The following is a 22,905-nucleotide window of genomic DNA, read 5'->3' as shown; positions in this document are numbered from 1 at the left end:
TTAGTATTGATTGTTATATATTGTTTTTAGAATTAAACAGATCATCGTTTCATGCTAGTAATACAAAGTTTGAGTTAATTTTTCTATTTTATGAAAGTTAGGAAAGATTGTGAGAAAGTTGGGACAAAGGTAGTTAAAAGGTTATTTCAGAAATAATAATATGGTCCAGTTGCTGAGAAATCTGCTGAAAAGTGCCTCTGCCTTAATTAATTTAGACTGGGAAATTCCTATTCTGATATTCTGTATTTACCCCAGACTACCATTAAAATCTTTTGGAGTGGGGCAGCTATAACAAATTGCAATTATCCTCCTCCTCCTCCTCCTCCTCCTCCTCCTCCTCCTCCTCCTCCTCCTCCTCCTCCTCCTCCTCCTCCTCCTCCTTATTGAAATATATGTCCATCTTGTTTTTGTGGTCTTAGGTGAGGCTTAACAAGGTGGCATGGTTTTCCTCTATAAGACACTTCACATCATCTTGAAACCTTGATTAACAGTTCCAATAACCCAAAAGGGCTTATGTCCAAATACTGCACAAGTACAAGAAGCCCTGTCTACACTGACTAGGACACTGTCAGCTTCACTGTATAGACAGACCAGGAAATTAATTCCACAGAAAGTCTAGCACTACTTTGATTGAAATTGGCTATTAAAATAAAATCTTCCAAGTCTGATTGTGCTGTACCTCCCCCCACTCCCCCTTCTTATGTCTCAGTGAATCAGGGAGGGGTATGCCTGAGCTGTTTCTGAATATTTATTTATTTGTCACATTTATAGAGCTGCCCATCTCACACAAAGAAACTCTTGTTATCATATTTCCCAGAGCTTAAAAAATGATTCAGCCCCTTTTGCCTAGACAACATTCCTGCGTATTTCTGTCAAGGTCATCTTCCTTGTTCTCTACAGAAACACTGAAAAAAGCTTGCATGCATGTGAATGGCTGGAGGAGGCCTCAGAAGCCATAAAAGGCAGTCACGCTCAGAAGCAAAGGGCTACATTGCTTCACAAACCAAATTCCTAGAAGAAGAACAGCCATAGTGATACCTTTTGCCAGGAGCAATTCCTGTGCTGTGCCCACTGATCTATACATATATAGGATATTTTCAACCCCATCTTGAAAGTAGCTCCTCCTCAACTCCAGATTCTTTAGTGTTGGGAATCATGCCAGAGAATGAACAAGAAAGAAAGAAAGAAAGAAAGAAAGAAAGAAAGAAAGAAAGAAAGAAAGAAAGAAAGAAAGAAAGAAAGAAAGAAAGAAAGAAAGAAAATTCATAAACAGATACATGCACCGAACATCTATAGAAACATTTTGCTGTCAGTGCAGGTCTTTCCAAATCTTACATTTTTTCTAATTGTCGTCATCATCATCAACATCATCATCATCATCATCATCATCATCATCATCATCATCATCAATAAGCCCTGGATATGAAGAGCAGAAAAATAATGACAATGAATCATGTCCTTCATCCATGCAGTGGTGTTGACAGATTCTACTTACCAAGGAGCATAGGTGGGCGTGGAATGTTGCAAGTACACCAGACAGCTGAAGAAGGAAAAAAGGTCATTGGAAGAATATATGAAGGATAGTGAAGAAGATGCACTGAAGCTAGTACACCATGAAGGCTTACTGAATACTGAAGACACCAAACTGGCCTACAGGAAAGAACAAATAAAGAATAGAAAAGAGACATGGCAAGGAGTATTACGTGCCCAGTATACCAAAAAAAAAAAAAAATTAGCAGGTGAAGCAGATAACAAGAAGACCTGGCAATGGCTAAGAGCAGGAAAATTGAAGAGAGAGACAGAGGGGCTAATTCTGGCTGGACAAGACCAAGCCTTAAGAACAAATGAATACAAAGCCAGAATTGAGAAGACAACAACAGACAGCAAATGTCGCCTCTGTAAAAAAGCTGAAGAAACAGCAGACCACCTAGTCAGCCGCTGCAAGGAGATCACACAGACTGACTACAAACAACAGCATGATAAAGTAACCACAATGGTGCATTGGAATATCTGCCAGAAATACCATTTGCCTGTAGGCAAGAACTGGTGGGACCACAAAACAGACAAAGTAATAGAAAATGAAGAAGCTAAAGTGCTCTGGGACTTTAGAATTCAGACAGACAACCACCTGCCCACACAACACCCCAGACCTAACAACTGTTGATGAGAAAGATAAAAAAGATAAAGATAAAGTCTGGATAGTGGACATTGCAATACCTGGAGGCAACAGAATAGAAGCAAAGGAACTGGAGAAAATCACAAAATATAAAGACCTGCAAGGAGAAATAGAAAGATTGTGGCAAAAGAAAGCAAAGATAGTACCAATAGTAATAGGCCTCTTGGTGCAATGCCAAAACATCTGGAGCACCACTTGAAGACCATCAGCATTGACAAAATCACCATCAGTCAATTGCAAAAGGCAGCTTTACTTGGAACAGCTTACATCCTGCAACAATTCCTTTAACACCATCAAACAACAACACCTGCCTATCCCAGGTCCTTGGGAAGGACTCGCTAGGTGGATAAAAATGCCAAATCCAGTCTAAACATCTGGCTGACTGTGTGACCAACAATAATACTAACTATTGGTTAGTTTTATATAAAGCAAAATGGCATTGGACCAATAAGTTTGTTAAAATTTGGTTTCCGACTCAAATAGGGAAATATATGCGATACAGATGAAAGCCAACCTATGACTCATTTTCTTGTTCAATTAACAAGTGATTTAGTGCTTTCTTGGCAGTAGATGAGGATTTGAAAAGTCCTAATATGTAATCAGTGCTGTATTTCACTATTTAGGCAATTCCCCATTGCAGGCCTAAGAAACACTGAGATGTGCAAAGAGCTTTTTATATATGCTTAGAGGCAATTAAGTATTTCTGAGCAATGCCAAGTTAAAGGAAGTACAGAAACAAAATTGCCTTGAAGGAATAAAACTACTTTGAATGCTGTTGAAATTATTTCAGTGGGATAGGGATAGATAGATTTTTGTTGATTTGTTCGACATAAGTTAATATTTCAATAATGGGTGACACAGACCAATTGGATAAATGGCTGATGTCCTATACTTATGCAGTCTGTTAGGACATAGCTTTGAAATCCAGCTGATCCCTTGAAACGTTAACATGGGTTCATTCCACAACATTTTGCAAAGCACTATGTGCACTTTATTGCAAAGTTCTGGACATTCAACACAACAGGTTGCTAAGAGCCAGTAGCTGCTGTTCTCTGATCTTATCATATATGCACTTAGGAATAAAATATATGGCAGAATTACTCATTGCTGCAAGTGTGATTTGCTTTTTAGTCTTAAAGACCAAAGTAGAAACTTGGAAACAGAAAGGGAATGTTCCGTTAAATAGTTGAACTGTGGAGAGATAAAAGGGAATGTGCTGCTCCCCCTGGACCTAATTAAGAAAAGATGCAAGAACAAAAGCTATGAAGAAGACCCCTTCTTTCTGGCAAGTGATATCCAAAATTGCACCATCCTAGATCATATCGCTAGAAGGTGAGGTGGCTAGATGCTATCACTGATAAGCTTACAAGAAAGAGACAGTTATTGCAAAATGATGTCTATCAAATCACAAAGAGTTAGAAGTGACCAAACCAAAGAACAGTAATATCAGCTACATGAGTTTACTGGTCACAAAATGATTTGTCAACATGTCCTTACTAGGCACATCATTTCCTTGCAATCTCTCCAAGGCTGTAGAATGATCAGGGTGCCACACTACATATTACACTGCCCATGACAAAAATCACCATCACATAGGCCTATTCCACATTGTGGAAATAAAAAGATTATGAAAAGCTGATAGAAATATCTGACAAGAAGCCACAGAAATTCTGCTGTATGCTTAATTCTCTTAAATTCAGCACTACCCTCTCCAACCCAAAGGTCAAGAGACAACTTCTTGCTAGTCTCCAAGTAGCCTCCAGTGATCTCACAGCCTCTTACATTCCTAATTTACTACAAATGGGATGCAAAACTATGAGACAGTACTGCCATTTTGGACATATTCTACCCAATTAATGATTCCAAAGTAAACCAAGAGAAGTCCCCCCGCCCCCCACAACACTCTAGGAACTGCCTGAATAAAGTGTGGCATTTCTTTTTTCTTTTCAGCAAAAAAAAAAAAAAAAAAGACTAAGTTTAGCAGCATTTCTGTGTAAAAAGCTGTAAGCCTCTCTAAGGAGAGAGAGTCCCAAGGAATCACATTTACAACCGTTCTCACTGCACAGCGGAGCCATTATAGTAACAGCCTGGAAGAGTCTGATCAGTCAAACAAGCTATATGCCCTCAGACCATCCGGAAAAGAATGTACTCTGTTAACTACCTCATTGGTTGGGGCAGCAATTCAGTTTGGATTTCTATGCTTTCTGAGCATCCATGCACTAATATTTGTGAAAATGACAGCACTTCAGCTACTATGTTTTATTTGAAAATGGGGCTGGAGGAAGGAGAAAGAAAGGACCAAGCATAGGGAGAGATGGGCAATTACTGTAACTACTGTACCATGTTATCCTATTACTGCTATGTGCAAAAGTTTCTGAGCTTTTGCTTCCAAAATGTCATGTCAGACAAGACCTGGATTACTGTTGAATTTTTTTAATCTTCTGAGAAGAGAAGGCCAACATTTTTATAATAGGCTGGAAGCATTGATACTCTATTGTTGGTGACAATACTGCAGCTTTTCAGGTTCTTTCTCGGCACTGGGTGCATTGTCGATTTGACATTTTCTGTTCTGAGTCATTTAAAACTATATCTCCAGGAACTGGCTATTAACAATATATGGCTAAGATTTCAGAGACCCAGGCAGAGGCTTTCTCTGTGGAATTATATAGTTCAAAATGGAGATACCAACACGTCACTGCACGCAAAGGCTTACATCAATAAAGAAGTGCAATCCAGCCTTTGTAAGCTAGTTCAGCTATTCATACATGAATTCATACATTGTCACTTTTAAAAGGAGCCCATTTCCAGCCCAGGAGGGGATATTTTGATTGGAAACACACTTCAGAGCAGAAAGGGTTAAACCCACCCTATTTGCAGTCTGCCATGATTGGCTGTTATTATTTTTAAAAAAGAACAACAATGTGTTGGGAGACTGCTGGTGCATCTGTAGCATAACATTCTCATTTGACCTTTAGTCAAACAATTATTCAGCTTTCAGAACTGAGCACTGGTGTCCATCCCTTTGTTCGCATGAATGTGAATGTAAAACTCAAAAGGCAATCTAGGGTTTGCACTAGATAAACGTTTCCCCAGCCTTTTCTCATCAGCATTGCACTACCTTTTCCACTATGGAATTACAGAAGATAATTGAGCAACAGGAAGCACATTGTTGGAATAATCACATTTTATATCTCATGCCAGCAATGAAGTAGATGAGAGAGGGCTTTCTTCTGGATTCCCCCAATGCTAAATTATGCACTCCCTCAAGAACTGCATTTTGCCCTCAACCTCTTAACATTTAGAAACTATGTGAAGATGTATCTCTTCCACCAGATTTTTAATTATTTTTTATTTTACGTTTAATTTAAATTAGGATCTGGTTGTGTTTAGCCAGAAGAGGTGCAAGTTTAGTCTAAAGAATAGGGAAGACATGGTCACCATCTTTCACAACTGAAGGATGGTCACACAGAAAAAGGAGTGGGCTTAATTCTCCATTGGTCCAGAGGACAGGATTATAAACAGATTTCCTAAAGCTACAAGGAAACTTCAAGCTAGATATCAGAAGGAGCTTCCTCACTGCACCCTATCAACCAATGGGACAGGCTGCCACATGGACTGTTGGGTCTCCTTCAGTGGAGGTTTTCAAACAGAGGCTGGATGGTCATCTGCCAGACATGCTCAACTGAGTGTTGCACTGAGGGGGGGAAATGACTAGATGGTGAGTAAGGTCTCTTGCAATTTTAGGATTCTAGATTCTCAATTTCAAAATTTGGGATTTCATTTTGGGGGGGGGTTGGTTTTGTTTTTAATTTTTGTTAACTATCTTGCTAATGTTTGCTTAAGTAAAAAGATGGGGTGTGAGATAAATAAACAGAAATAGAAATGACATATTTGCGCTTCTGCATTCAATTCTTATATGCTCAGTCCCTTCTGATAGACATTCACTCAATGGCTGTTATATGTTCTCTTTCCCCACCCTTGCCTGCAACTCCAAGGTAAACAGGATAGTGGACTGATGTGGTAAAGAGTTAAAGATTTATTATGACATACCCTTTCACGAATTAAAGCTAGGCACCTGTTTTGCCAAATGTTTTGCCACAGTAAATTGTGGGCAGCAAGTTCTGGAATTTGGAGGCAGCCAACATAGCAATGCGATGAAAACAAAAGTGATTTATTGGATGAGCCCAGCAAGGAAAAAGAATGTATTAAAGGAAAATGATACAGAGCTAAAGATGAACTTTTACATCCTTACAGCTGTTAGAACTCCCTTCTTCTCCTGTTCAGAGAACAACAACAAAATAAGGCCAGTTGAAGTATAGCATTTTCCTAGGGTCCAGTACAGACTGAGATTCCACCTCTCAGAAAGCTCCCAAACTTTTTGTAATATACCATTTTATGATCCTAATTAGGTATTTCTATTGCTTCTATTCATTCACCAATTAGCAGTCAGAAATATCTGTCTGGTACCAGCTTCGCATAAGATGTATGTCTCAGAAACAGAAAGTAACAAAAAAATGGAGATTTATGTATGTATATATGTATGTACAGTATGTATTTATTTATTATATTTATATAGCTGCCCATCTCATGAAAACATGACTCGGTGGTGTACAAACATAACAACAGTTAAAACTACATAACAATCTAAAAACAATCAAACATAAATAAAATAAAAAACATAAAACCCAAGATTGAAGGAGAACAACAGTCACTTGACCTCATACAGCCACCTTGCAGATTCCCCATGGGAGCCTCAAGACTGAAGGAAAAAACATGTTTTGAGGGCTTTCCAGAAGGCTAATAAAGATGGGGCTCACTTCACCTCAAGGAGAATGATGTTCCAGAGGGTGAGGGCCACATCAGGAAAGGCTACCTGGGTCCCACCAGATGGAGCTCTTTTGAAGACAGGGCCCACAGCATATCCCTCCTGCTGGAACTGGTGGGACAGATACATGTGATCAGGAAGAGGCGGCCCCTCAGATAACCTGGTCCTATGCCATGTAGGACCATTTCTGGCTTTAGAAGTCAGAAACAGCACCTTGAATTGTACTCAGAAGCAAACTGGCAGCCAATGCAACTCATGGAACAAAGATGTCCTCCTAGGAACACATATAACTGTCACACAGCCACACTGCACTAGCTGCAGCTTCCAGATGTTCTTCAAGGGCAGCCCATGTAGACTACATTACAGTAATTCATTCTGGAGGTGAACAGCACATGAGTGCTTGTGAGTACAGCCTCATGGTTCAGAAATGGGCAAAAGTGGTACACAACATGAAGCTGTGCACAGGCCTTCCTAGCCACAACTACCACCTCCTCCTCAAGTAGGAGTCATGAGTCTAGAAGGACCCCCAGATTGCCCACTGAGCCTGTCTGGGGTAGTGCCACACCACGTAGTGCCAAAGATGGTGTATTCCCAGAACCAGAAGGCCCCAAAACCCAGAGCCACTTAGTCTATATGGAGGTGCTTTAAGCAGTCTGAAGTATAAAAAAGGTTTTATACTCAGACATGGTGCATTCTTCACCGTGATAAATATTCACAATATTTGTATTATAGCAACATGGATAAATACAGTCACATTTATGCATAGATTCAAGCCACTTCCCCAGCCCTTGACTGAACTCCCAAATGTGATGGACACTTGGGGGGGAAACATCCAGTAAACAGGAGAGATGCAAACATTTCATTTCCAATCAGCTGGGGTACAGCCAGGAAAACATTAAACAAGCTAGAACACTCTAGATTTGTGTGAAACAATAAGATCACTCTGTCCACATATCTTTAGTGCTTATATATTTGGAAATGTAGCTAGAAGAATGCTAGAAAGCAAGGGAATTAACATCAGATGAAGCAGAATGATTACTCTGGGGGATAATTTGGAGTGGAAATATAAAAAATAATCCTAGTTTAGATAATTAGATTTTTTTTTTAAGTCTAAAATACAGCAGTTCACAACCACTAGAGACCTTTGCCCTAAGGTGAAAGAAGACTGGACATCAGATATTGTGGCTTGAGATATACTTGTTAGTATCTCTTTATTAAGCATCATATCAACCATAAATGGCTGACATGTATTTGCTGATATATATTTTGCTGCATTCTGCAGACTTCATCCAAATAAAGCAAATCATGATTTCATTTTGCGTAGGCTACATTATAAGAGCAACCACACAATAATATTTAAATATATCTATTTATCAAACCAAAGAAGACCATATTAAAACTACATTAGCTTATCCAAGTTGACAAGAACAAATTTAAAAAGAAAAAACTCAACAGATCTCAGGTAAGCTATAATCATGTGTCAGAACAGAAAGTGCTGGAACAAACAGATAAATCACCAAGCACTAAATCATGAGTGGAATGTAAATCTGTGAAGAATTCAACCGAGATTTTAACATTGCATAAGGAAATTACCCAGATTAAGACAGTATTTCAAGCAAATTAAGTTTGCTTGCACGTAGCTGTCATTTTCAAGGCTGGACCTATAAATGAGGTAGATGTATATTACCAATCTTTTCACCACATGAATGGCTAGGGAGTACAACTCTATGGAAACCATTTGAGATCTATCTATCTATCTATCTATTTTCAAATTTATATATGCCACCCATCTCACTGTACAAGTGACCCTAGGCAGTTGTTATATAGGCTTTATCCCACCAGCAGAAAGGACTAGAGTGATGGTTATACCCTTTAGACAAAAAACCACATGTAGGGAATAACCATGTGTAACCAGAATAATTCAGCCTGGAAAGCATAGTAATCTTATCCCAGGGAGAACAATGAAGGTGAGATCAGATTCTCCCCCCCCCCCCACACACACACAAATTGCTGTCTGTTTCACTACAAAAGAAAAAATAAATAAATAGTTATTTGATTACAAAAGGCTTGTCAGATGAAGAAAAGGCAGAGGCTGTGGTGTGAATGGTCAAACTGGGCAATATAATATCTGCTTCAGAGAAAAACAATTGAGAAATATGAATTTCACAAGATGTGGAGATAACAAGAAAAAGAAGTAGAAGAAGGGAGAGAGAAACTGATATTAGCATTCCTTCCTTAATGCTCTTTTGAGAGTTCAAAGAAAATGCTGACTGCCTAAACACGCATGATGAATACCAAGCTGGAAACTCACCTACTTAAGAGAGAAGAAAGAAGAACCATTCAAAGGGGATGGGGGGGGGGGGGGCGGGGAGGATACAGGAAAACAAGAATGAATCAGAATTTTTGGTTTCCTAGACTAGTGATAGGTTTAGATACAAAAAAATTGCCATTTCAAGGTACAAAAGAAATCAACAGTGCTTGTTTAACAAAAGAACAGAATATACACTGGTGGTAAGATTTACACTACTTTATGATGCTCTTATTTCATAGGGCTTTCAATGCAATAGTTAGTAGAGAGAAGCTTGATTAGATTGCAGTGGGAAGAAGGCTATCATTTACAAAGTAGTAAACACGTGTTCCTTCTCCCAAGATATTATCACTGTGGTGTAGTAGGAGGGCAAATTAAGTAGAAAGCAGAGGAGAGAACAAGAATACTCGAATGGGAGTAATGAGAGAAGGGGTTCTTCAGGTGTGAGGGAAACTAGACTATCTAGAAGAAACTCCAAAATTCAACCTGAAAAAAATCAGGAACACATGTTTACTACTTTGTAAATGATAGCCTTCTTCTCACTACAATCTAATCAAGCTTCTCTATACTAACTATTGCATTGAAATAAGAGCATCATAAAGTAGTGTAAATCTTACCAACAGTGTATATTCTGTTCTTTTGTTAAACAAGCACTGTTGATTTCTTTTGTACCTTGACATGGTATATTTTTTGCTGTGAAAGTTGTATGGACATGATATTAAGTTTGGGTATCAGGTGATGAGACCTCCCAGGTCAGAACACATTCAACATTCTAGAAGAGTGTTGAACATTCTCACATAGAATTGGAGATGCTGACATAGCCAAGACCAAAGCCACAAGAAAATCTGGTTACCATGGTTCCAGTTTTGAAAGATAATTCCCTTGTGTTGCAAAGATATAGGTTGTAAGAAGTATGACCTGAGGGGAACATGAAACTGAGTCTACTAAATAGGATGTCTTAGTAATAAATAAACATAAGTGAATCATAGTGGTCCAACTTAATTCAGATGACTACAAATTTCAGATGGCAGTAATAGCTGATAAGGGTTTGTTTGTTTGTTTGTTCGTTCATTCATTCATTCATTCATTCATTCATTCATTCATTCATTCAAATAGGTACTCACCTATAATTCAATAAATGACAGAATCATATACATTAGTATTAGTGACTATAGCATAAAAATCATGTATTGACTATAGGTTCTGTAACCATTGGGGAATTTTTATAGAAAATTTCAAGTGATATTAAATGTAACATCAACAAAGAATTTAATACTACTAACGGGCAATTGATATGCAGTGGTTGGGGAAATAGACAAAACTTGAATTTCTGGAAGATTTGGATGGGATACATGCTATAATAGAGGAGATAGTTTAATATAGTTTCAAGAAGAAAATTCTTTGTTCATTGCCAATACTTCAAGCAACATAAATATGGGCTTTACTCCTTACTATCATCATATGGACCACAGTGGAATCAAACTGATCATATCATAGGAAATAGAAGACAGAGAAGAATAATTTGGTTAGACAGGGCACTTCCAGGTATGGATTGTAAAATATATCATAGTGGCAAATATTTAGGTTAAACTTAGAAATTAGAGAAAGTAGGCAGATCAACAAATTACCAACATTTCAAAAAGGCAAAGTTCCAAGTAGCTTTTAGAACAAGCTATCATGATAGCCAGGGAAAGACAGAAGATGAAAGCATTGGACAATGAGAAGGACATATGACAATTGAATGCACAATGTCAATGTCAAATAAGAAAGAATAAGAAAAGATACCTCAGTCAAGGATGTCAGCACAAGGACAGAGAGATAGAAATAGAGATAGAGATAGAGATGATATAGATAGAGATGATGTGTCATGTCAGAGAAATCAAAGATGTGTATAGCTAAGCCAGGATTACAAAAGAATAATCATGGAAGAGACCTCATAGAAACAAATGAGGTTTCAGAAATATGGCAAGACAATGCCAAAGTCCTTTACAAATGGAAATATAGAATGACAGAATGATATATGTAGAAATAGAATATATATGAGAATTGACTTCACCAGAAGTTTGACAAGTAGTGGACTAGTTATCAGATAGAAAAGCAGCAGGGGAGTTGCTTAAAACTGTAGCAGGAGCAGTTAAAGTGCTAACAGCAATGTAGCAACAAATATGGAAAAAGACTATGTTTTTAGGAATTGATAAGAATCTCTATGTATAGCTATGCTGAAGAAAGGAAATGTACAAATTTCCACATCATAGCACTAATTCTTCATACAAGTGAAGATTTCCTTGAGATTTTACAAAGAAGAGTAGAAACACAAAATGAGAAAAATGCCAAATGAAGGTTTTACAAAAGCAAGAGGAATATAAAATCACATTGCTAACACAGGATGGGTACTGGAAATAGCAAGAGAATACAAGAAGAAGATTTACTTTTGCTTAATTAACTAGAGCAAGGCCTTTAACTCTGTTGATCACATCAGAATGTGGAACATATTAATTTAAGATAAATGGATGTTTCAGAACTATTCTTTTGAGGGAACTTTTTGATAAAAACAAGCTACTCTAAGAACTGTATTTAGAATAGAATTTATGAGTTGTGAAGGATATGGAAAGGAGTGAGACAGGGATCTATATTGTTCTCATATATGTTTAACATATGGCAAATATGTTATAAGAATGGGAAGATTGAAAGATATGACAGCTAGGATCAAAACTGACGGTCAAAATGCTAATAGTTTCAGATACAGTATACAGATTATACTGGTTGGTTAGCTGAAAGTAAAGCCTCAAACACTCATTATGAATGTAAATTAATTAATTAATCTATTTATTTATTTATTTGTATGCCGCCCATCTCCCCCAGTGGGTGACTCTGGGTAGCTCACAATAAAAGTAAAAGCCTCAAACAGTTAAAAAATAAATATCCCCATTCATTCAAGAGAACTTCTGAGACTCCACGTAGGCTTCCCATATTCATATTTCTTAGAAAATAAATGCAGTTTGTGGTTGCAGCCCACTGATTTTATTTTGTAGTGTTCTTTCCTCTGCACAGATTCAAGTCAAGGACAAGGTAATAAAGAGCACTTTGGAGGGCTACAGGTGGCAGTGGGGATTATCCTGACAAGTTTAATTTCAAATAAGTAGGGATTTGGGACTGTCCGTGCCCACCATATCACAGCCCCTGTCTCATTGGAAAACATATGCTAGAACTACATGTTCCCAGAATTCCAAATGTGCCCACTATCACCCGAAGTTCATTATCTTTTCTTTTCCCCCCAGACTCAACAGTCACACTGTTGCTGGATAATGAATTCCTCCTCCTCCTCCTAACAGAGAATTTAAACAGGAAATATTAAGTGCATCAGACGCTTCAGCAGTTCGAGTCCAGCCTTCGCGTTAACAGGGTGAGCTCCTGTTTCCTCCCCGGTTCCTGTCAACCCAACAGTTCAAAAACTCACGTGAGTAGATAAATGGGTACTCTCACTCTGGTGGGAGGAAAAATCCTGGCGGCACCTTGCAAAAGGAGTCAGGAGCAGTTGCCAGTAAACGTGAAAAAACAGCGCTTGCCCAAAAGGGCATGAAGCAATGGAAACCCCGCCTTCTGAGCTCACCAGCTGGGCTCTGCTCTAGGAAGGAGGCACTGGGAAACCACTTCCAGAACACCTTGCCCTGAAAACTGCAAAGGACTCATCCAAAGCAGTCACTGCAGAGTCGGTAACAACTGAGCACAGATAAAAAAAAAAAGAGAGAGATAGGTACACCTTCAATCCCAGCTTGCTAACATAAACGTTGTATGACTTTCCAAGGGTCTGAGGAGGTATCCACTGATCTGAAACCATTCATTTCCCAAGAAATCCTAGAGTAGTTATAATAATTTTCACTAATTGGAATGGGAAAGACTTCAAAAACAGAATGGATGAAAAGAAAACCCCACTTCACCCATTTCCATTCTTAGCACGAATAGAACCTCCATGTATTCTCCACCAACAGTAGTTCTCTTCCACCTAGAAATAAGAACAATCTCTACCTCTCATTATGTAGATATTACTGTGCACTTATGCAGTCATTTCTAAATCACTTCTGAGACAGCAACAATGGAATAAATATTTTAAAAAATGAAGGAAAAGTAATAATTCCAATTTCTGCTCTACCCAGGATTTGCTGGCACAGTTAGGAACTGATCATCCCTCTGCCCCAGGTTTTCCTTCATCCTCTTAGAATTTCTTTGTCTAAAAATAAGAGTGCTTTTCCAAGCTTACCTCACCCCACTCCACTGCAGGATAGATGTTGGTCTATTTTTTTTTTCTCATTCTCCTTTAAAGCAATTTGGACTAAATGACATAATCTACCTTATTCTTTGGCTCTGCACAAAAGGATACCCTATTATAAAAGGATATCCTATTATAAATATTGTTCTCTCTCTCTCTCTCTTTTAAATTCACAGTTCAGTAGCAATTGTGCTTGTCAAACAAAAGAACATTAGCAAGGGGAAAAAAAAAAAAGCTTGAGCTTGTCATTAAAATAGAGATAGAGGAAGTTTATACCAGCCAGCCATTGACAGAATAACAGTATTTCAGAGGAGACATCTAAGTGTATCTGAAATTAAAGCTCCTCTGAAAACAAAGATGCATTGTGACTTGAAACTAGAAGCAGAAAAGCATCTTTCTTTCTTTCTTTCTTTCTTTCTTTCTTTCTTTCTTTCTTTCTTTCTTTCTTTCTTTCTTTCTTTCTTTTTCACAATACAGGTGCAGAAAGAAAAGCTGAATTGGCAATTGCCTTGTCAGCATTCTTCCAGGGATGATTGAAAACGCTGAATGCCATTGTCTTTCCACATGGTGAGGAAGCTAATGTCAAGGACACTGTTCAACCTTACATTTTTTTTAAATAACTGAAGAGAACCAAGAGAAGAATTAGTGCTCATGAAAAGCCAATGTCTCTTTCATTTTTTGATTTATACTTGCTGAAAAAAAAATAGTAAATGAGATTGCAGACAAGGTGATGAAAAGCCATGCCTTTCAATAGGATTGCCTCTTTGAGCTTGAGTCATGTAAGATGGGGAAATTACAACTGAAACACCTTTCTTCTTGGAAATGGAGCTAAACAAAGGATGAAGTAGGCAGTCAAGGGTAGCACACTGAAAGATCAGGAGAGCTACTTGGGTGGGTCACTGAGAGCTTGCTGTTGAATTTACAGACTGAAATGGAACAAAGGATTGAGAGTCAGATGGAAACTGAATGAAGGCAGAATTCTTTGACTGGATCTCTCACCACAGTAATAAAGACTTATGGTACAATTTCTATGTGTTTTGCAACATGTCTGTTAATTGCACAATAACAAATCATTCCTTTGTTCCACTTCATTCTGAATTTACATAAGATTGAAAAGCTGACTTTGTTCAGCTTTTAAAGATCCATCCTTAGGTGGAGTTGTGGGTTTTGTTTTTAACTTTCAGCAAGTATTGATAAATCCTGTTTATATTATTTTAAATGTCACTGTGTTAACATATATTTATTGCATATATGAATGACTGTTATTGTAGAGAGCCATGGAAAAGGCCTTGAAGAGAATATTCAGAAACTGTTACCGAAACAAGGCCAGAAGAGTTTCTTAAGACCTGGAAAAGGAGATAGTATTAGGAAGAGATTCAGGCTGGCTCCTCCCTGATTCAATGGGGTATAAGAGGGAGGGAAGATACAACACAAGCAGACTGGTAAGATTCTGTTACTACAGCTTATCTCAACAAAGTTTAGTTCTAGTCTTCCTGTGGAGTCTGATTCCTGGTCTGAACAACCTCATAGGGGTGAGGTGATACATAAGGTTATACATAGGTCTGAGGTTATACATTATACATAAAAAGGTATCTTTGCAGATCTTTTTTCCTCTGTACAGTTATTGTAAAAGACCATTTTCCCAACTTTTCAAGAATACAGAGATAACAACATCTGCTCTTGTTAAATGGTGTTTATTTTCTGTATTGATTTATTAGAGGCTTTTATGTTACAAACAGCTGACAGAGTCTGAAGGTCAAGCCAAAGGAGACAGTGGGCAGCATCTTGGAAGAACATTCCAAAGGAATCATAGCATCTGTTGGTATCTTTGCTTTGGGTGTTGAACCTGCCCAAATGAATCGGACAATGACAGTAAGCTTTGATGCCACTATGAGTGACTCTAAGTGGCTTACGAAAGCAAGCGTGTGTGTGTGTGTGTGTGTGTGTGTGTGTGTACATAAATACTTACAGTACATAATTTTATATTATATGTGTATATAAATATGCATCATAAATATCATGCTCATAAATCATTCTAATACCAACATGTAGTAGTGGTGGAGTAATGGCAGCATTTTTATTTCATCCTAGGTACTACCTTCATCCCAGCCAGATATTTAAGAGCTTTCTAATGAAGACCCTGTGCTTTTTCTGAGTATAGCTGATTCCACAGAAGAGGACCGCAGAGGGTTATGGCAAAGAGATTGTTTTTTGTGTGTGATGCAGTCAGAATGAATCTGCAGACCAAGCAAACCAGCCAAACACCTCTACATATTTCAGTGCAGTTTCCCTCTTTGTATATGCAAGCCATGCAGAGCAAGGGTGATTTGTGTTATTCCCTTGACCAGACTTACTGTCATGTACTCCAGCTGCCATTGACAGTCTGTCTCTCATAGCAGATGAGTTCTGTTGTTGAAAGATTTGTAAGCTGGACTGTTTCTGTGAACACTGATACAAAGCTGGAATAAATACAGTACTAGTGGGTGGAGTGAAGTTGTACCGGTTTATGTTATGATCTGCTTGAACTGAATTACACATTAGTTATAAGGTCCTGAGGCAAATAATCCCAAAGAAACTTTGCTTTTCAACTTTCTTTGCTCCCAGATGCCATGCTCCATAGTTTACTGGGCTTCTTCTTCTTCTTTGGGGTGGTTTCTAAATGATAAACATTTTGTGTAGAGTGGTTTCATTTTGGGCTATAAGAAGGACAAGGCTATTTCTAAATGTCTTCTGTTATGGCCATTACAGCCCAACCTACACACATCTTCTGCCTCCCTGCGTCTTTTGGTAATGTTAGAACTCTTTAAAGATTCTATAAGAAGTGTAAGTCATGTCCACTTCTTTTTCGTAGTTTTCTTTTTAGGAAATAATAATGATTTCCCCTCACAACAGAGGAACTCATTGATTCCAAAGTTCTGGGTCTCAACAGATCTGGGCTTTTGAACTTGGCTAAGAAGAAAGTTGAAAAATATATCTCAGAGGGTTTTCAGAGGGAAGTCATACTATTGTAGCTCAGTTGAAACTTCAAATTGTTCAAGTCAGAATGCTAGATCTTCATAGACCAGCTGAATAGATTTTAGCTTCTGTTTGTATACATATGTGTGTCTGTATGTGTGTGTGTGTGTGTGTACAGTTATCATAAATCAATTTCCAATCTACCAGTGAAGGTACACAAAGGTGTCCACAGGGTGTGATCAAAAAAGTAAAGATCATACCATAATGGGCACCATCTTGATCTTTTTGACCTTATACCCCTGACCAGAAAGTTATACGATAATTTAAGGAAGAATTCACTCTAGATGGTAGAGCTTATTGAGAGTATGATATAGTTATGTTTAGCTAGCAGATATTTACTTGAGTGGAAGAGGACAAGTCTAGCCCAAGACTTTCCTGAAGTGAATAGGATGGTATCATCCCATAACATCTTCAAAGTTGACCATAAAAGCAAGTAAATCTTATTCCAACATTTTTTTTTATGGGGAAACATCCTTTTTTACAGCTGTAGGGGCTATGCCAACTGCTGGTTTATGAACAAGTGGGATTCATATGGGGTAAGGATAAAATGAAATGACAAACAAGTAGAAGGTGTATTAGGTGGGAATTGTAAGGTTTACCCCGTTTGTCTAAAGAAAATCTCGTGACACTTGTGTTCAACAAAGAAGTTTACTTAAATGTAATGTACATAATTGCAGACAAAGCCAGGACTGGCTTGGCACATTTTACAATACAATTTATAGTCCCCCTGTTCCCACGCTTTGCTCCATTGCTATATTACAAACCACCCGCAGTAATTCCCCCCTTTGCCGAAATGGCAGATTCAGTTCAGTTCTTTTGTCTTTGATTTCTTTTACCCCACGGGCATGGTCGCACCTTCATTAGTTCTTTCTGTTACGTGCAAAGCTGGGGTTTTCCTGATCACGCGCTGATCACTTTGCCGCTCGCCGCCACTCAACTCTTTGTCCGCGGCACCCGAGGCTAATTGGCGCCAATTCAAAACATCCGCTCTGCGGTTTTAGTTAAGCAGTCCCAGCTGGCCCATTAAACAGTTCGTGGTAGTTCCATGTTCCCTTTTTCCTTTGCTTGCGCTCGGGCGGTGAAACTGACTCAGCGCAGCTGGGCAAGTCCCTAGCTGTGCCGCGCCGGCTGAATCTGACAGGAATAAAATAAAATGAGAAAACTTAAAAAAAAAAAAAATCTCTCTCTTTCCTATCCTGGTTAGTGTGGCATAAGATTCCACAGCATGGAAGGAGCTCCTATCTAAGCATCTTTCTCTGCTCAGCTGATACCACTCATTAGATAAGGAAAAATGTGTGCAAGGACAGTAACCGCACCAACAATAGGAAGCAGGACAGAAGAGTGGACATCCTTGCTGAGATAGAAAATGAGCTTGGGGCTTCATGCTTTCTTTCTTCTCTACAGGTTTCTAAAGTTTGAAACAAAGCAAATCTTTGCTTTCCTGCAAGAACTTTCAGTAATTTTGTTAGAGAGAGATAAGTAGCTTGATACTTCAAGTGGGGATTGTGGAAATACAGAAGACCAGAATACATCTGTGTCTGGTATTTGTGTATAAGTGTGAGATGTGAATGAGGCATTTTAGTCTCATGTGTCAAGGCATGTTTCCTCCTTGTGTCTGCCATCTTCTGTTGGAATAGTCAGTTGATGAGGTAACCATCACCTAACCACCACAATATTGCATCATCACCATAATCACAACCATATTCACAATGGTTCACAATCATAATCAAATTCTGCTTCTGTCACTCTCAGTTCTTCATTATGAGCAGAGGCATATGTGGAGCTGAATGACTTTTTCAGTTCTTATTCATTCAGAATGAAGAACAGAGTTTCAACAGAATGTTAAAGATCTGCAAAAACTGGGAGGTTACTAAGTTTCAATCTATATATTATTTCAGAGAGATGTGGGTTAACCCAGTTCATAATGGACTTCACCAACCAATTCCTGAAACAATTTCTTATGAATGGGACAGGGTGGATGAATGAAACATTTGCACTCAGATTTTCAACGTTGCTTTTAATGCAGCTGCTTCATTTGTGTCAGAGCTCTGACATGCATTAAAATAATAGTTTTATCCACAGCTAAAATAATTATTCATAGCAATGCATCATATGCTAGATTTCTTTGGTGTAAGCTGAAAACCTACCCATTTGGAAAACCTGCTGAAGTTTGAACTATTAAGATTGAGTGACACATTCCTAACAAGAAGTCATTAAAATGAATTGCTTGGTCAGTTTGCAAAAGAAAAAGCAGAGGGTTGCACGTACGCTTTGCATGACAGTGCAATATGATATATGGCATTATTTAAAGGATGATTAATGAGAGTGGCAAAATATGAGAGAATAATCAAATACTTAGCATCATTACAAGGCTATTATTCTAAATAAAAGCTTGTAAAAACTTATCCCTACAAACTTAGGGTTGCATCTTTCTGCAGCTCTTCTCATTCCATAAGGGAAGAGGTGTTTTTGGAAAAATATGAACAGAGGACAGGATGAAAGAAAAAAAGAGTCGTTGGTTAATTGATTATGCCCATCCAATAAGATCTGACAAGGTCAGCATGCTTTGGGTCCATCTATTAAGCAGTACTGTCTTGTAGAACTCAAGGGGCCTGCCTTCTCTATCATAGCACCTGCTCTCCACATTAGCATTCCTCACCCCCAAGATCCAGACAGTCCTGATGCCATTGTCTTTCAAGGACCTGGCTTTTTCCTCATGTCCTAGGCTCAGATGGGAGTGGACCCACTATGGAGGAGATGTTTATGTATTCTAATGGTTATAGACTTTCCCTAGTATGAGCTCTTGACATTTATTTATTTATTTGTTTGTTTATTCATTCATTCATTCATTCATTCATTCAATTTATATAGCCATCCATCTCACATTTGTGACTCTGAGTTATTTACAATTAAAAACCTAAACAATGCCAAAATCAATCAATCAATCAATCAGTCAATCAACCAACCATACAAACAATGCAAACATTAAAAAGAATTAAAAAACATACAGTACAGTCACCAGGACAGCACAGTCATTCAAGAACAGTATAGCCATTTTATGGGCTCCATATCATTCTCTGATCCCCAGGCCAGATGGCAAAGCCAAGTCTTTAGGCCCTTCTGGAAGGCCATCAAGGTAGGGACCAGCCTTATCTTTGGGGGAATGATTTGTAAATTTTAATCTATTGGTAGCTACCATCTGGGTAGCCAACACAATCAGTCCTAGCTGATGCAAACAATGATCTGGACTGGACCAATGCTTTGACCCAGGAGAAGAGTATTTCTGACATTAGATAACTCTCTTTTGCTGCTCTGGGAGTGGATGGTGTGCTGAGCTTTTTCAGGACAACTGCACTGGATTGGGAAAACATTTTTATTTGTTGCATTCTTACCTTTATTTGCTTAATCCTTTTGAGATGAAAGTAAATGGCAGCTTTTCATTTCCTAGTTTTAAGTGCTCAGAAGTAAATTAGCAGGTGGCTAATGAGTTTACCTCTTGTACAGATGCAATGATTGTAGATTAAACATAGATGGAAAGATAGAGGGAAATGGAAAGGTGGTTGTACCAAATCTGGTTGGCTAAGGAGCATAGATTTCCCACAACCATGAGGAAAATCTCATTAACAATGTTTATTTCCTGCCAGGGATCAATTTGATGTTTCATGATTTCCATAGATATGTACTTTTCACTATTCTGCTTCAATCCAGAGACACAAATTGAGGATTTGGCAGTGCATATTAATATACTACAAAACACTAGGGAATTAGCAGGTACTTTGAATTATACTTTCATTACTGTTTCTCCAGTCTTTCTCTTTTTGTGATTACAATGTGTCCTGATTCTTTTTTAGTGGACTATAAAAATAATTTAACCTGCAATTTGCAGTAATTGTTAGTCCCAAATAGCTTGCAAAATCCCTTCCTAATAGTGAGAAAGGGCAATAGGGAGATACCTTTGTGCACATTTAGTCTGAAGTAGATCTAAACTAAAGCATGAATTTTTCTGGCATTAGATTTCCAAAAGGAACTTAGATTTTGGTGTCAAGGAAAGCGTATCAAAAGACCATGCAAAACAAAGATGAGAGGATGTAAAATAAGCAGTCCTTGTTAATCTTGAGTTTTTGAGGGTAGCATTGAGAAAAAGTAATTAAATATATTCTTGCCTTTGGGATCTATGAAGCAAATACCAGACCAAAATGTAATTTGCATTGAAGGATGATTCCTTCATCCAATCCTATTGTAAAATAGGAGGCTGTACTTAATGTTACACAAGCAAACTCCACTCACACTATGGGACTTTCTTTCTCTTCAGCTTTGATGTAGCCATGACATGCCCCATCTTCATCAGTTTCTGAGTATTTCCCAGCCCTTCAAAGCAGATTTCTGCTGCACATTTCATCAAATCATTAACAATCTTGGATTGATATTAACAGAGACATAAAATTAGCAGAGAACTAATGGGCAAAACCTTAATCCCAGTCCAGTCTGAGCAGGGGTATCTGGGAAGTTAAAAAAGTCAAGATGGCAGCTAGGACTGCATAATCAAAGCCCTGTCACTTTAAAACATGTTAAATTGATACCACCACCACCATGACCACACCCCACAAGAATGCCTCTGGTTGCTGGATGTGAGTAGAGGTTCACTAGACAAAGCAACATGAGTAGATGTTCTTAAAGCCCCTCCCAATCTTATAATTAAAGGGGAAAGTCAATATCTGAGTAGCCAATTGCCCTTTCTGTTCAACCTTCTGATAGAGGGAGTCTGAAATTAAGCAAGATTAAAATTTGAATTTGTTCTTCTGGGATCTATTGCTCATCCATCATGAGTTTTCCTCTCTAGCATTCAAGAAAAAAATGCTTATATATACTGTTGCTAAATATGTTTAAAGCTGCAGTCCTATAAAATACCCATACATCACTGAATGCTTATATTTTGGGTGGGCATTCAGCCTCAAACTTTTTTTTTTTTTTTTTTGGTAATCCCTGGACACATTCCTCCACATTGCAAGCTCTTGGGAATTCAGTTCAATTCACACTTAAACTATTAAGATAATCCTACTGAATATTATAATGATAATTTATGATTTAAATATCAATAATTATGGTCACAGAATCCTACAGTGTGGAAGGAGTAATCTGGGTCATTGAGTCTAATCCTCTGCTCAATGCAGAAATCCAAATTAAAGCTTGCAGAAATATCAGATGTAGAACAAATTTTATCTGACAAGATAGAGATTATTTTGAAAGTGAATGTACAACTGACAGGCCAAGAGAATGATTTAGAAAAGGGTGTTTCACTGGATCTACAAAATAAATTAGCTGGGGTTTTAAAATTTAAAAGACAAATGACAAACCAAGAGAATGACCTGGATAATTTTTTCCTACTGGATTTATAAAAGAAGCTTATTAAAGCCTTGAAGAATTCTGTGCAATGGGACAAAGAAGAAATGAAGAGAAATCAAATCCTATGACAATATTTGAATAAACTAAAGATTAAGATTGTTAGTAGTAAAAGGAAGGAATATAATGTTGGTTTATTTGATCAAGATAGGTTGTTACTTTTGGCAACCCATTATGGACTTTCTGCTGACAGCAGGACTGAAAAGATGATGGTTTATGGATTTGTTTATTGATAAGAGATGGGATGTAGGATGAAGAGATAAATATTTGTAACTCTAGAGGGGTTAAAGAGTTACCAAATTTGTTTATACTTGTTGTGATGAAGATTGGAAGTCACTTCTATATCTATCTATCTATCTATCTATCTATCTATCTATCTATCTATCTATCTATCTATCTATCTATCTTTATTATATTCTTACTCTTATTTTTCTTTTTTTTCCTTGCACTTTTTACTCTTTCTATTCTCTTTTCTTTCTCTAAGTTTCGTTTGTATTAGAATTTACTACACACACACACACACACAAACACACATACATACATACATACACACACACATACACACATGTATATACTGTATTGTATATAAGAAATCCAAATTAAAGCATCTTAGATGGATAGTTGCCAGCTTCCACTTGTACATATCCAGGGTTGGGGAGCCCACCACCCTTCTGGTAATCAGTTGTACTGTCAAACTGCTCTTACTGTCAAGACTTTTTTTTATATATATAACATTAATGAGAATTTGCCTTCCTGTAATTTAATCCATTATTTTGTGACTTGTGCTCTGTAGTGAGAGACAACAGGCATTAATCTTTTTTACATATCTGTTGAAAAATGATCTGTTTCCTTTCACATATCTGAAGAATGCTGCAATATCTCCCCTGCCCAGGCACATTTTCTCAAGGGATAAC

At 37.9% G+C, this 22,905-nt stretch overlaps 1 long non-coding RNA gene across 2 annotated transcripts in view; it reads left to right on the top strand.

Moving 5' to 3' along the window:
* LOC148215878 (uncharacterized) overlaps nt 1-16,056 on the top strand; it is a 31,167-nt gene extending 15,111 nt beyond the window's left edge. For both annotated transcript variants that reach the window (XR_015796351.1, XR_015796352.1), the window contains exons 2-5: nt 12,588-12,766; nt 14,054-14,143; nt 15,316-15,448; nt 15,668-16,056. This is a non-coding gene — a long non-coding RNA (uncharacterized LOC148215878). The remainder of the gene's footprint in view (nt 1-12,587; nt 12,767-14,053; nt 14,144-15,315; nt 15,449-15,667) is intronic.
* The last annotated feature ends 6,849 nt before the right edge of the window (nt 16,057-22,905 follow it).

The sequence above is a fragment of the Python bivittatus genome, unplaced genomic scaffold, assembly GCF_059951505.1.
Source record: "Python bivittatus isolate LINGU-HERP-01145 unplaced genomic scaffold, Pbiv_v1 ctg000330_np1212, whole genome shotgun sequence".
Lineage (NCBI taxonomy): Eukaryota > Metazoa > Chordata > Lepidosauria > Squamata > Pythonidae > Python > Python bivittatus.
This window is presented reverse-complemented; position numbering and strand designations above follow the sequence as displayed.